The sequence below is a fragment of the Mytilus californianus genome, unplaced genomic scaffold (genome assembly GCF_021869535.1).
Source record: "Mytilus californianus isolate M0D057914Y unplaced genomic scaffold, xbMytCali1.0.p SCAF_23, whole genome shotgun sequence".
Classification (NCBI taxonomy): Eukaryota; Metazoa; Mollusca; class Bivalvia; order Mytilida; family Mytilidae; genus Mytilus; species Mytilus californianus.
The window spans coordinates 5,653,145-5,666,253 of NW_026262672.1; the positions used below are offsets into that span (position 1 = coordinate 5,653,145).

The 13,109-nt window shown below is 27.7% G+C and overlaps 1 long non-coding RNA gene across 1 annotated transcript in view; it reads right to left on the bottom strand.

Moving 5' to 3' along the window:
- Positions 1–282: 282 nt before the first annotated feature.
- LOC127732347 (uncharacterized) overlaps positions 283–13,109 on the bottom strand; it is a 34,670-nt gene continuing 21,843 nt past the window's right edge. The window contains exon 3 of the long non-coding RNA XR_007996204.1: positions 283–632. This is a non-coding gene — a long non-coding RNA (uncharacterized LOC127732347). The remainder of the gene's footprint in view (positions 633–13,109) is intronic.

The following is a 13,109-nucleotide window of genomic DNA, read 5'->3' on the forward strand; positions in this document are numbered from 1 at the left end:
CCTCAAAAATATTTATAATCAGAATAATTTGAAATTAAGAATCACCAGTTAATATTATAATTTCAATTTGAACTAGGCGTGTAATTGTCATTGAAAATAAAGTAGATAAATTTAATACTTATAATTTCATTTAAATATATACATGTGTATAGCAAGTCATTAAAATCATTTATTAACATACATATTTTGACTTTTTGATTGAAAGCTGTTGAACTACAGGCAATTTCTCTTCTATCTTGAAAGCTATTGAATTTCACATTTATAATATCAACTTTACATGTATTCATTCAAACTAGTTAACTCAAAGAAAAATTATAAATATCTCCCATCATTTATACAAAAAAATGTTTATAATTCATCTTATGTATAATGTATGTGTGTATCAAATAAAACTATTTCGTTAAAGTGGAGTTACCTCCCCTATATGACAATAATTGATACTTGTGTTAGAAAAATAATTATTGATAGTAGAAACCTAATTGAATGAATAAATCACCATGTATGTCAGGTACTTTTTTAAATCTTCAAAATTTCCAATTTTCAACCACTTTAGTTGAAGTTTTTTTCCTAATGAGCCATTGATATAATCTGGAAGCAATATCTTCTTAGCTTCAAAGTGTTTTTCTTGGTACCTGAAATTAATAAATGCATACATTTAAATATTAAATATAATGCAGGTTATACATGTGAAAAAATATATAGCCAAACATGTATGTTAGTTTTTTTCATGAATGATAATTTTGGTAATACAGATTTGCAGGTAATCTTATATATTAATGCTTCTTTATCATCAGGGCTCGACAAAAACGCTTGTCCGATTGTCCGGTACCAGAGGAAAAAAAGGTCGGACAAGTAAAAGCTATATCAAGCTTGTCCGACGGGACAAGTAAAATTATTCTGCAGAAAATAAATTTAATCCAACTTTGATGAAAAAGTAATCATAAACAAAAAACAAGAAAAGAAGATAAAAACAAGTATTAATTTGACATGTTTACTTGCAATCGATAATTTAAAAACAGGTTCTTTGTCAGGTACTTTTTAACAGGTAAAAGGTATACTATTCTCGGAAACCAGTCTTACTGATCCGAATAAGCGATGCGCTTTGTAGATAAGGTAACTTTACAAGACAGTTGTCACCACCTTAGAAACGAAAGGATTCGTCTCCAAGTTTTATAGACAGTTTGGCACCGTAGGAGACATATTTAATAGACATGATTAATAGACAGTTTGGCAACCCAGGAGACATTTCAGGACCAAGACAAATCAGTACCTCTTTTCCTATCTTGTTCTGTTGCTTTGTAATGCATACCTTACCGGTATTTTTTTTAACAAAAATATTTTTTAAATAAAAATGAAGAAATTATTCACCATAAAATTCACGAAATTATATTTGATCATATGTAAAAAAAAACAATACTTGCAATACGGTGACCTATAGTTGTCAATTTCTGTGTCATTTGGTCTCTTGCAGAGAGTTGTCTCATTGGCAATCATACCTCATCTTTTTTTTTATTCATTGCATTTGAATAAACTTTTTTAATCTTAAAGAACCAGGATACAAATCCAATGAGTGTACATTGTCAAGCCTATCAGACGGTGCCTCATGTGCAGAGTCTACTTTGGCATTAATGAAAACTAGAACCTAAGTCATGCATCGGACAGACTTGTATAACAAAATTATTTCTCTGCAACAAACCAAAACTGACCATATTTCCACTTTAAATTGTAAATCTAAGAGTGCCAGCATGTCATCGTTTTATTCAAAATATTGAATGACAAACAAATTTCAGTGTTTTCATACCTCGGACTGACTCAAATAACAAAATTATTTGTCTGCATCAACGAAAACTGACCATATTTACATTTATTATGTTAATCTTAAAGTCTCATAGTAAATTAGTTATATTTTTATGTCAGGATGGACTGTATAATACAAATGTCAGCAATATATGACCACAATGACTACAAAATTTTGTTAGCATCAATTTAAAATGCCAGCATGTCTTCTTTATATTCAAAATAATGAATCCTTAACAAATTTCAGTAGTTTTCATGCCTCAGACTAACTTGATTAACAAAATTATTTGTCCTCATCAACCAAAACTGACCATATTTACACTTTATAATGTAAATCTTATACATGTAGTCCCATATTAAATCAGTTATAATTTTTAATTTGAGGATGGACTGTATAATACAAATGACAGCAATATATGACCACAATGACTACACAATTTTGTTCGCATCAATTAAGAGTGCCAGCATGTCCTCTTTTTATTCAAAATATTGAATCATAAACAAATTTCAGTGTTTTCATACCTGTGACTGACTCATATAACAAAATTATTTGTCTGCATCAACCAAAACTGACCACATTTACACTTTATAATGTAAATCTTATAGTCCCATTGTAAATCAGTAATATTTTTATGTCAGAATGGACTGTATAATACAAATGACAGCAATTTATGACCACAATGACCACAATATTTTGTTCGCATCAATTTAGAGTGCCAGCATGACCTTTTTTTATTGCAAATATTGAATTGTAAACAAATTTCAGTAGTTTTCATGCATCGGACAGACTCGTATAACAAAATTATTTCTCTGCAACAAACCAAAACTGACCATATTTCCACTTTAAATTGTAAATCTAAGAGTGCCAGCATGTCATCGTTTTATTCAAAATATTGAATGACAAACAAATTTCAGTGTTTTCATACCTCGGACTGACTCAAATAACAAAATTATTTGTCTGCATCAACGAAAACTGACCATATTTACATTTATTATGTTAATCTTAAAGTCTCATAGTAAATTAGTTATATTTTTATGTCAGGATGGACTGTATAATACAAATGTCAGCAATATATGACCACAATGACTACAAAATTTTGTTAGCATCAATTTAAAATGCCAGCATGTCTTCTTTATATTCAAAATAATGAATCCTTAACAAATTTCAGTAGTTTTCATGCCTCAGACTAACTTGATTAACAAAATTATTTGTCCTCATCAACCAAAACTGACCATATTTACACTTTATAATGTAAATCTTATACATGTAGTCCCATATTAAATCAGTTATAATTTTTAATTTGAGGATGGACTGTATAATACAAATGACAGCAATATATGACCACAATGACTACACAATTTTGTTCGCATCAATTAAGAGTGCCAGCATGTCCTCTTTTTATTCAAAATATTGAATCATAAACAAATTTCAGTGTTTTCATACCTGTGACTGACTCATATAACAAAATTATTTCTCAGCATCAACCAAAACTGACCATATTTGAACTTTATAATGTAAATCTTATAGTCGCATAGTAAAAAAGTAATATTTTTATGAAGGATGGATTGTATTATACAAAGGATGGCAATTTTGGAACACAATGTTTACAAAATTTCGTTCCCATCAATTAAGAGTGCCAGCATATCCTCTTTTTATTCAAAATATTGAATTGTTAATAAATTTTAGTGTTTTCATACCTGTGACTGACTCATATAACAAAATTATTTGTCTGCATCAACCAAAACTGACCACATTTACACTTTATAATGTAAATCTTATAGTCCCATTGTAAATCAGTAATATTTTTATGTCAGAATGGACTGTATAATACAAATGACAGCAATTTATGACCACAATGACCACAATATTTTGTTCGCATCAATTTAGAGTGCCAGCATGACCTTTTTTTATTGCAAATATTGAATTGTAAACAAATTTCAGTAGTTTTCATGCATCGGACAGACTCGTATAACAAAATTATTTCTCAGCATCAACCAAAACTGACCATATTTGAACTTTATAATGTAAATCTTATAGTCGCATAGTAAAAAAGTAATATTTTTATGAAGGATGGATTGTATTATACAAAGGATGGCAATTTTGGAACACAATGTTTACAAAATTTCGTTCCCATCAATTAAGAGTGCCAGCATATCCTCTTTTTATTCAAAATATTGAATTGTTAATAAATTTTAGTGTTTTCATACCTGTGACTGACTCATATAACAAAATTATTTCTCAGCATCAACCAAAACTGATCATATTTGCACTTTATAATGTATATCTTATCGTCGCATAGTAAAAAAGTAATATTTTTATGTCAGGATGGATTGTATTATACAAAGGATGGCAATTTTGGAACACAATGATTACAAAATTTCGTTCGCATCAATTAAGAGTGCCAGCATGTCCTCTTTTTATTCCAAATACATGTATTGAATCGCAAATAAATTTCAGTAGTTTTCATGCCTGAGACTGACTAGAATAAGAAAATTATTTGTCCGCATCAACCAAAACTGATCATATTTGCACTTTATAATGTATATCTTATCGTCGCATAGTAAAAAAGTAATATTTTTATGTCAGGATGGATTGAATCATACAAAGGATGGCAATTTTGGAACACAATGATTACAAAATTTTGTTCCCATCAATTAAGAATGTATTCTTCTGACGTTTCAGTCTCGTTGAAATCTCGTTCTAGAATTATTTCCAAAACATGTGATACAAGTGGAAAATAGCAATGAATTTAAAAAATATCATAATCAAACTGAACTCAGTAAAAAAATTGTGTATTTACAATAAGTAGTTTCTGAGTAATAAATTTTTCAAATTTTATTACCAATCAAGTCAGTCTTTTTAGCCAATTTTTTGAGAAAATGGTTGAGGGGTACAAGAAATGTTTTACCAGAAACAGGTACTAATACATCCCATATCACTTTTTTGTTTTCAAATTTCTAAGATATGTATTTTTCAATCATTTATAACAAAGAAGTTGAAATAATGAATCCTTAACAAAAGTATTTTGTTCTTAAAACAGAGAAAAATCATAAATTTACAAAATTGACAGCATGGTAAATTTGACACGAAAAAGCATCAAAATATGATAAAACTTTCTTATATTAACACCTACCTATAGTTTTTTTAAGTTAAATTTATATAGATTGGTCAACTTCATCGTTATTGAAAGTATGAAAAAAAGTGTAATTGTAGAACTGTGATTTTTGTCACGATAATAGCCCAAAAATGGGCAAAAACTGCTGAAAAATGGGAAAATCATCAAAATTGGCTACTTTTAAAGGGCCGTAGCAAAAAAGGAATTGCACCACCATAAGATTTTTTCTTCACCAATTTTTTTTTACAGTCATATAATCCCAAAAATCAGGTTAAGAACAAAAGTTTAATTCTAGTAATTTTTGGCTCCTCAGAGGTGTAAATCCTTAAGAGTGCCAGCATGTCCTCTTTTTATTCAAAATATTGAATTGTAAACAAATTTCGGTGTTTTCATACCTGTGACTGACTCATATAACAAAATTATTTCTCAGCATCAACCAAAACTGATCATATTTGCACTTTATAATGTATATCTTATAGTCGCATAGTAAAAAAGTAATATTTTTATGTCAGGATGGATTGTATTATACAAAGGATGGCAATTTTGGAACACAACGATTACAAAATTTCGTTCGCATCAATTAAGAGTGCCAGCATGTCCTCTTTTTATTCAAAATACACGTATTGAATTGCAAAAAAATTTCAGTAGTTTTCATGCCTCAGACTGACTAGAATAACAAAATTATTTGTCTGCATCAACCAAAACTGACCATATTTACATTTATAATGTAATTCTTAAAGTCTCATAGTAAATTAGTCATATTTTTATGTCAGGATGGACTGTATAATACAAATGTCAGCAATATATGACCACAATGACTACAAAACTTTGTTAGCATCAATAAAGAGTGCCAGCATGTCTTCTTTTTATTCAAAATATTGAATCGTAAACAAATTTCAGTAGTTTTTATGCTTCAGACTAACTCGTATAACAAAATTATTTGTCCGCATCAACCAAAACTGACCATATTTACACTTTATAATGTAAATCTTATACATGTAGTCCCATATTTAATCAGTTATATTTTTTTAATTTCTGGATGGACTGTATAATACAAATGACAGCAATATATGATCACAATGACTACAAAAATTTTTTCGCATCAATTTAGAGTGCCAGCCTGTCCTCTTTTTATTCAAAATATTGAATTGTAAACAAATTTCAGTAGTTTTCTTGCCTCAAACTGACTCGTATGACAAAATTATTTGTCAGTATCAACCAAAACTGTCTATATTTGAACTTTATAATGTATATCTTATAGTCACATAGTAAAAAAGTAATATTTTTATGTCAGGATGGATTGTATTATACAAATGATGCCAATTTTCGAACACAATGACTACAGAATTTTGTTCGCATCAATTCAGAGTGCTAACATGTCTTCTTTTTATTCATAATATTGAATAGTAAACTAGTTTTAGTGTTTTCATACCTTAGAATGACTAGAATAACAACATTATTTGTCCACATCAACCAAAACTTACCATATTTGCACTTTATACTGTAAATCTTATAGTCGCATAGTAAATCAGTTATATATTTATGTCAGGATGGATTGTATTTTACAAATGATGGCAATTCTGGAACACAATGACTACAAAGTTTTATTCGCATCAATTAAGAGTGCTAACATGTCTTCTTTTTATTCAAAATATTGAATCGTAAACTAATTTTAGTGGCTTCATACATTAGAATGACTGGAATAACAAAATTATTTGTCTGCATCAACCAAAACTGACCATATTTACAATTTATAATGTAAATCTTGTAGTGCCATAGTAAATCAGTTATATTTTTATGTCAGGATCACTGCATGAAACTATATATTTAATTTGTAATTATACCCTTGATAAACTACAGTTAAATTCTCATTTTAAATGTATACTTTAAGTTTATTTATCATTTAAATTTCGCATTTAATTGTGGTTTAATTTAAATTTAAGCTATTAATTAAATTCCTACATTTAATTGTGGTTTAAATCAACCTTTATGGTAGCTTAAATTTAATGTATAAGTAAGTTTAAATGAATTTATATTTGCATAAATTCTTAATTTAAGCAAGAATAGTTCAATTTAATCTTCATTTTACTTAAAATTTATGTGCAATTAAGCAAATATAAATACCTATTTTCAAAGTTTATTTTAATTTAGTCTTCACTATACTAGACATTTAAGAAAATTTATTCAAACATTATATAGATATTTTGAAAGTTTAATTTTAAATAATCTTCATTTTACTAGACATTTAGGAAAATTTAATCAAACATTATATATATATTTTAAAAGTTTAATTTTGAATAATCTTCATTTTACTAGACATTTAAGTCTGAATTTTAATTCATATTTACAAAATAAATGAATTTTAGCAAATATTAAATTGCTATATTACAAGTTTAGCTGCATTTAATCTTCACTTTATCCAACATTTAAGTCTTTCTTTAGGAATAAATGTTTAGTTTAACAACAATTTGGACTTTGCTCATTTTGGAGGCCGTACGGTGACCTAAAGTAGTTAAATTCTGTGTCATTTGGTCTCTTGTGGAGAGTTGTATCATTGGCAATCATACCACATCTTCTTTTTTTTTTATATTATCTGAAATTAAATTTGAATAAAAGTAGGATTCAAGAAAAAATACTGAATTTAAATATTAAAGCAGCTTTTCTTTTAAATCGGGATTAAACTTTTTGATCTATTTGTGTTTGATTTGCTTAAGATTCTATGTATAATGTATACAATATAGATACTATGGGTTTGAATCCATAAAATGTATATACTTTTTCAATGAAGCAGGCGAGTTACTTTGCCTGCTTAATATTCTGTTAAAATCCACATTATGTTTTGTACTTGCAAACATATTGTTATTCAAAGGTACAAAAGTAGTTTACCGGCCACTTGTCTTGAAACTTAACCATATTAACAGACTCTTAAGAACATGAAATGATAAAATTAAAGCAGTACTATATTAAAATACATGTACTTGTTTAGTTTTGTTCCAATATATACCCTGTAATTTATATGTTTTTCTTGCATTTTTTGGAATGATTGTTGTTGTCTTGCTGAAATTTACCCCACATCTGCCCTGTTCTTTATACAAATATGCCATCAACATCAACTAGTGTTTTTTTTTCTTTGTCAAAATAATAAGAATAAAACAACAAAGTAAAGTTATAATTTAATTACTAGCCACAACAGTTATAACTTCATTTTGGAATATATACCAGCTAGATCTGACTGCTTTGTAAGCCATTCATCCGAAACAACATAAAACATCTTTTCATTTGAACTTCATTAAATTAATTCTATCAACAAATCAGAATATAGAACATGAGTTTTGGAGTTGTCTCTCTTTAATAATTAAATAAATTCGGTTGGCACAGTTGAATATTCTGATAAATTTGTGTGTACTCATCAATAAAACAATTAAAAGAAAAAAATCAGAAATAACTTCATCAGTATAGTCAGTTTAATTCTCATTAAATAAAAAAGTCCTGTAATCAGTGGGACATTTTTTTTAAAGAAAGACCTGTGAAAAAACTTATTTTATGGAATTACCAATACTGTAAATCAGATATTAACTTTACATGACCTTTCAGCCAATAGAAAAAAACAAGCAAATACAAATATTCACATGCTTATTATACTTAGATCTTCTTTTCATTTGAAATATCAAGAATATTTGGGAATTGTGAGAAAAAAAGTCAGCTAAAAGCAATGAATGTGAAGATAAATAAAGATAAGACTGTTTCAGTGAGTAGAATGAAATCTTATTTTTATTTTTTGGGAAAACAATTTGATATATATGAACAAAAATCATATTGAAACAATGACATAAATATTCAAACAATCTCACCATACCACAAAGGTATAACAAACAATTATAAAAAAAGGAGTTACTTCCCCTAGATCAGAGAAGTACAGAATGTCCTTGATATCAAAGCTATATGTTTACATGGATTATTTTGAGTTAGGCTACTTGTATTTATCATAAATAAGGTTCTTAATTTGATATCTTATGTAGACAAGACAGATAAAATATGTTACAAAGTAATCACTTACAATTCATTTTGTACTATCAAACTTAAAGCAGATAAAAGTACATAGCAAATAAATTTTACTGTCATTGATATATATTTTGTTATAACTAGCATATGACACATACAGTCACCCATCAGATTATACTATGAGTATGGACAACACAGATATTTCCACGCCCCCACATTGTAAATCACATACAACTCCATAATTGTACTTTAAAAACCTTGCAAATTAAATACATTTGTAATTTACATTGAATTAAAAATGTTTGAGTTACTTCCCCTAGATCAGAAGAGTCAAGTATGTCCTTTATCAATTCTACTCTGTTGTTATAGCTATATTAACATGTTTTATTTCTAGATGGGATACTTTTATTCATCATAAAGGAGGTTTTGAATTTGAAATCTTATGTAGATAATGGTTGATAAAAATGTGTAGTAGCGTAATGAATTACAATACCATCAAGCTAAATTAAGATAAAACTTTTCAAAGAAGATTTATTTGCAAATGCATTTACTTCATTGAAGTATGTTTTTAGAACTAACAAATGATACAAAGTCACCAATGACGTAAATGCACGACACACATTTTCCCACACCCCAGCATTGTAAATCAGTAACAACTACTTAATTGTACTGTAATTATAACTTTAAAAACTTGTTGACAGGGATATTCAAGAAACAAATCCAAAATGTTTGCACTTAAAAATGTTTCAGTTACTTCCCCTAGATCAGAAAAGAACAGAATGTCTTTTCTGCATTCTACCCTATTGTTAAATCTCCATTTACAAATTACATGTAGCATAAATTAGGTATTGACTTTTATATTTTATGTAGATTAACTAGGATAAAAATATGTTACATTTATAAAAAATTACACTACCATCCAAGTAATTGCAAATTAAAGTACACACAAAATTAGTTATACTGCCCATCAAAATAAATATTGTCATAACTAACAAATGACATAAAATACTATTTTGTTGAATACAAACAATACATGTATATAAGATTTCTGACCTCAAAAATATTTATAATCAGAATAATTTGAAATTAAGAATCACCAGTTAATATTATAATTTCAATTTGAACTAGGCGTGTAATTGTCATTGAAAATAAAGTTCATAAATTTAATACTTATAATTTCATTTAAATATATACATGTGTATAGCAAGTCATTAAAATCATTTATTAACATACACATTTTGACTTATTGATTGAAAGCTGTTGAACTACAGGCAATTTCTCTTCTATCTTGAAAGCTATTGAATTTCACATTTATAATATCAACTTTACATGTATTCATTCAAACAAGTTAACTCAAAGAAAAATTATAAATATCTCCCATCATTTATACAAAAAAATGTTTATAATTCATCTTATGTATAATGTATGTGTGTATCAAATAAAACTATTTCGTTAAAGTGGAGTTACCTCCCCTATATGACAATAATTGATACTTGTGTTAGAAAAATAATTATTGATAGTAGAAACCTAATTGAATGAATAAATCACCATGTATGTCAGGTACATTTTTAAATCTTCAAAATTTCCAATTTTCAACCACTTTAGTTGAATTTTTTTCCTAATGAGCCATTGATATAATCTGGAAGCAATATCTTCTTAGCTTCAAATTGTTTTTCTTGGTGCCTGAAAATAATAAATGCATAAATTTAAATATTAAATATAATGCAGGTTATACATGTGAAAAAATAAATAGCCAAACATGTATGTTAGTTTTTTTCATGAATGATAATTTTGGTTATACAGATTTGCAGGTAATCTTATATATTAATGCTACTTTATCATATTAAGATTAAGTACGAATTTGTAAAATACAATTTGGAAAAAATACCAGTAAGTCATGTAGGTATAAAATTAAGACAGTTACCTTATGCATGCCTCTGTTTTGTTTTTTTTATTTGAAAATATGTCTGTTTTTTTCTATCATGCCAGGGGTTTTTTTTGTTTTTGTTTTTTTATTTGAAATCATAAAATGTCTTTAAGTTTAAACAAAAGATATCTATTTGAAATCAAGAATAAAGTACACAAAACATACAGTTTATATTGAAAAAATAATTTGAAGGATAAATTAAAATGGCAATATTGCAACAGCATGCTTACATGTATGGAAGGTATTATGTTTGATTGCAGTTTGCAATGGAGACGAAATAGAGTTAAACTACTTCAAACACATTTTTTACATATAATTTGCTTTTTATCTAATAAACTAGTAAAATAGGCTCTTACATAAGTCAGAATAAAGGAATAACATGTATTTCATGTTTCAGTAATATCAAATATTATCTCATTTCATCACATACACCATAATGGGTCAGTCTTCAAACATTTCAATGGATACTATATTTTTGCACATGAAACTGTCATATAAACTTTACAACAGCTTGCTCATAACTTCACCATACCTGAATTAAAAAAAAAATAACATGCAAATGATACATTATATAAGAAAAAACACATGCTTTTACTCTGCTACATGAACTTTACATGACAAATATGACACTATTCAAACAAGAAAACTATTAACATGATTAATTGCCATTACATATATATTTTCAACTCTTTGGTTTTAACTAGCCAAAGCTTGAAATCCAAGACCTTCACAATCTAGATCATTGTTCATACTACAATCAGATTCTGTAGGGAACAGTTGGTCAGCCAAATGACACAAATTTGTCTAACATGTGTCCTCTTTTTATTCAAAATATTGAATCTTAAACAAATTTCAGTGTTTTCATACCTCAGACTGACTAGAATAACAAAATTATTTGTCTTCATCAACCAAAACTGACCATATTTGCACTTTCTAATGTAAATCTTATAGTCCCATTGAAAGTCAGTTATATTTTTTATGTCAGAATGGACTGTATAATACAAATAACAGCAATATATAACCAAAATGACTACAAATATTGTCTGATCAATTAAGAGTGCCAGCATGTCCTCTTTTTATTCAAAATACATGTATTGAATCGTTAACAAATTTCATTAGTTTTCATGCCTCAGACTGACTCGTATAACAAAATTATTTGTCCGCATCAACCAAAACTGACAATATTTGCCCTTTATTTTGTAAATCTTATAGTCGCATAGTAAAAAAGTATTTTTTTTTTATGTCAGGATGCATTGTATTATACAAATGGTGGCAATTTTGGATCACAATGACTACAACATTTTGTTCCCATCAATAAAAAGAGTGCCAGAATGTCCTCTTTTTATTTAAATATGAATCGTAAAAATATTTTGGTGTTTCATACCTCAGACTGACTAATAACAAAATTATTTGTACGCATCAACCGAAACTGACCATATTTACACTTTATAATGTAAATCTTATACATGTAGTCCCATATTGAATCAGTTATATTTTTTTATTTCAGGATGGACTGTATTATACAAATGACAGCAATATATAATGTAAATCCTATAGTTGCATAGTAATTTACTAATATTTTTATGTCAGGATGGATTGTATTTAACAAATGATGCGTATTTTAGAACACAATGACTACAAAATTTTATTCACATCAATTTAGAGTGCCAGAATGTCCTCTTTTTATGCAAAATATTAAATCGTAAACAAATTTCAGTACTTTGCATGCCTCAGATTAACTCGTGTAACAAAATTATTTGTCCACATCAACCAATACTGACCATATTTACACTTTATAATGTAAATCTTATACATGTAATCCCATACTAAATCAGTTATATTTTTTTATTTCAGGATGGACTGTATAATACAAATGACAGAAATATATGACCACAATGACTACAAAGTTTTGTTTGCATCAATTTAGAGTGCCAGCATGTCCTCTTTTTATTCAAAATATTGAATCTTAAACAAATTTCAGTGTTTTCATACCTCAGACTGACTAAAATAACAAAATTATTTGTCTGCATCAACCAAAACTGACCATATTTACACTTTTTAATGTAAATCTTATAGTCCCATTGTGTCTGCATCAACCAAAACTGACCATATTTACACTTTTTAATGTAAATCTTATAGTCCCATTGTAAATCAGTTATATTTTTATGTCAGAATGGACTGTATAATACAAATGACAGCAATATATAACCACAATCACTACAAAATTTTGTTTGCATCAATTAAGAGTGCCAGCATGTCCTCTTTTT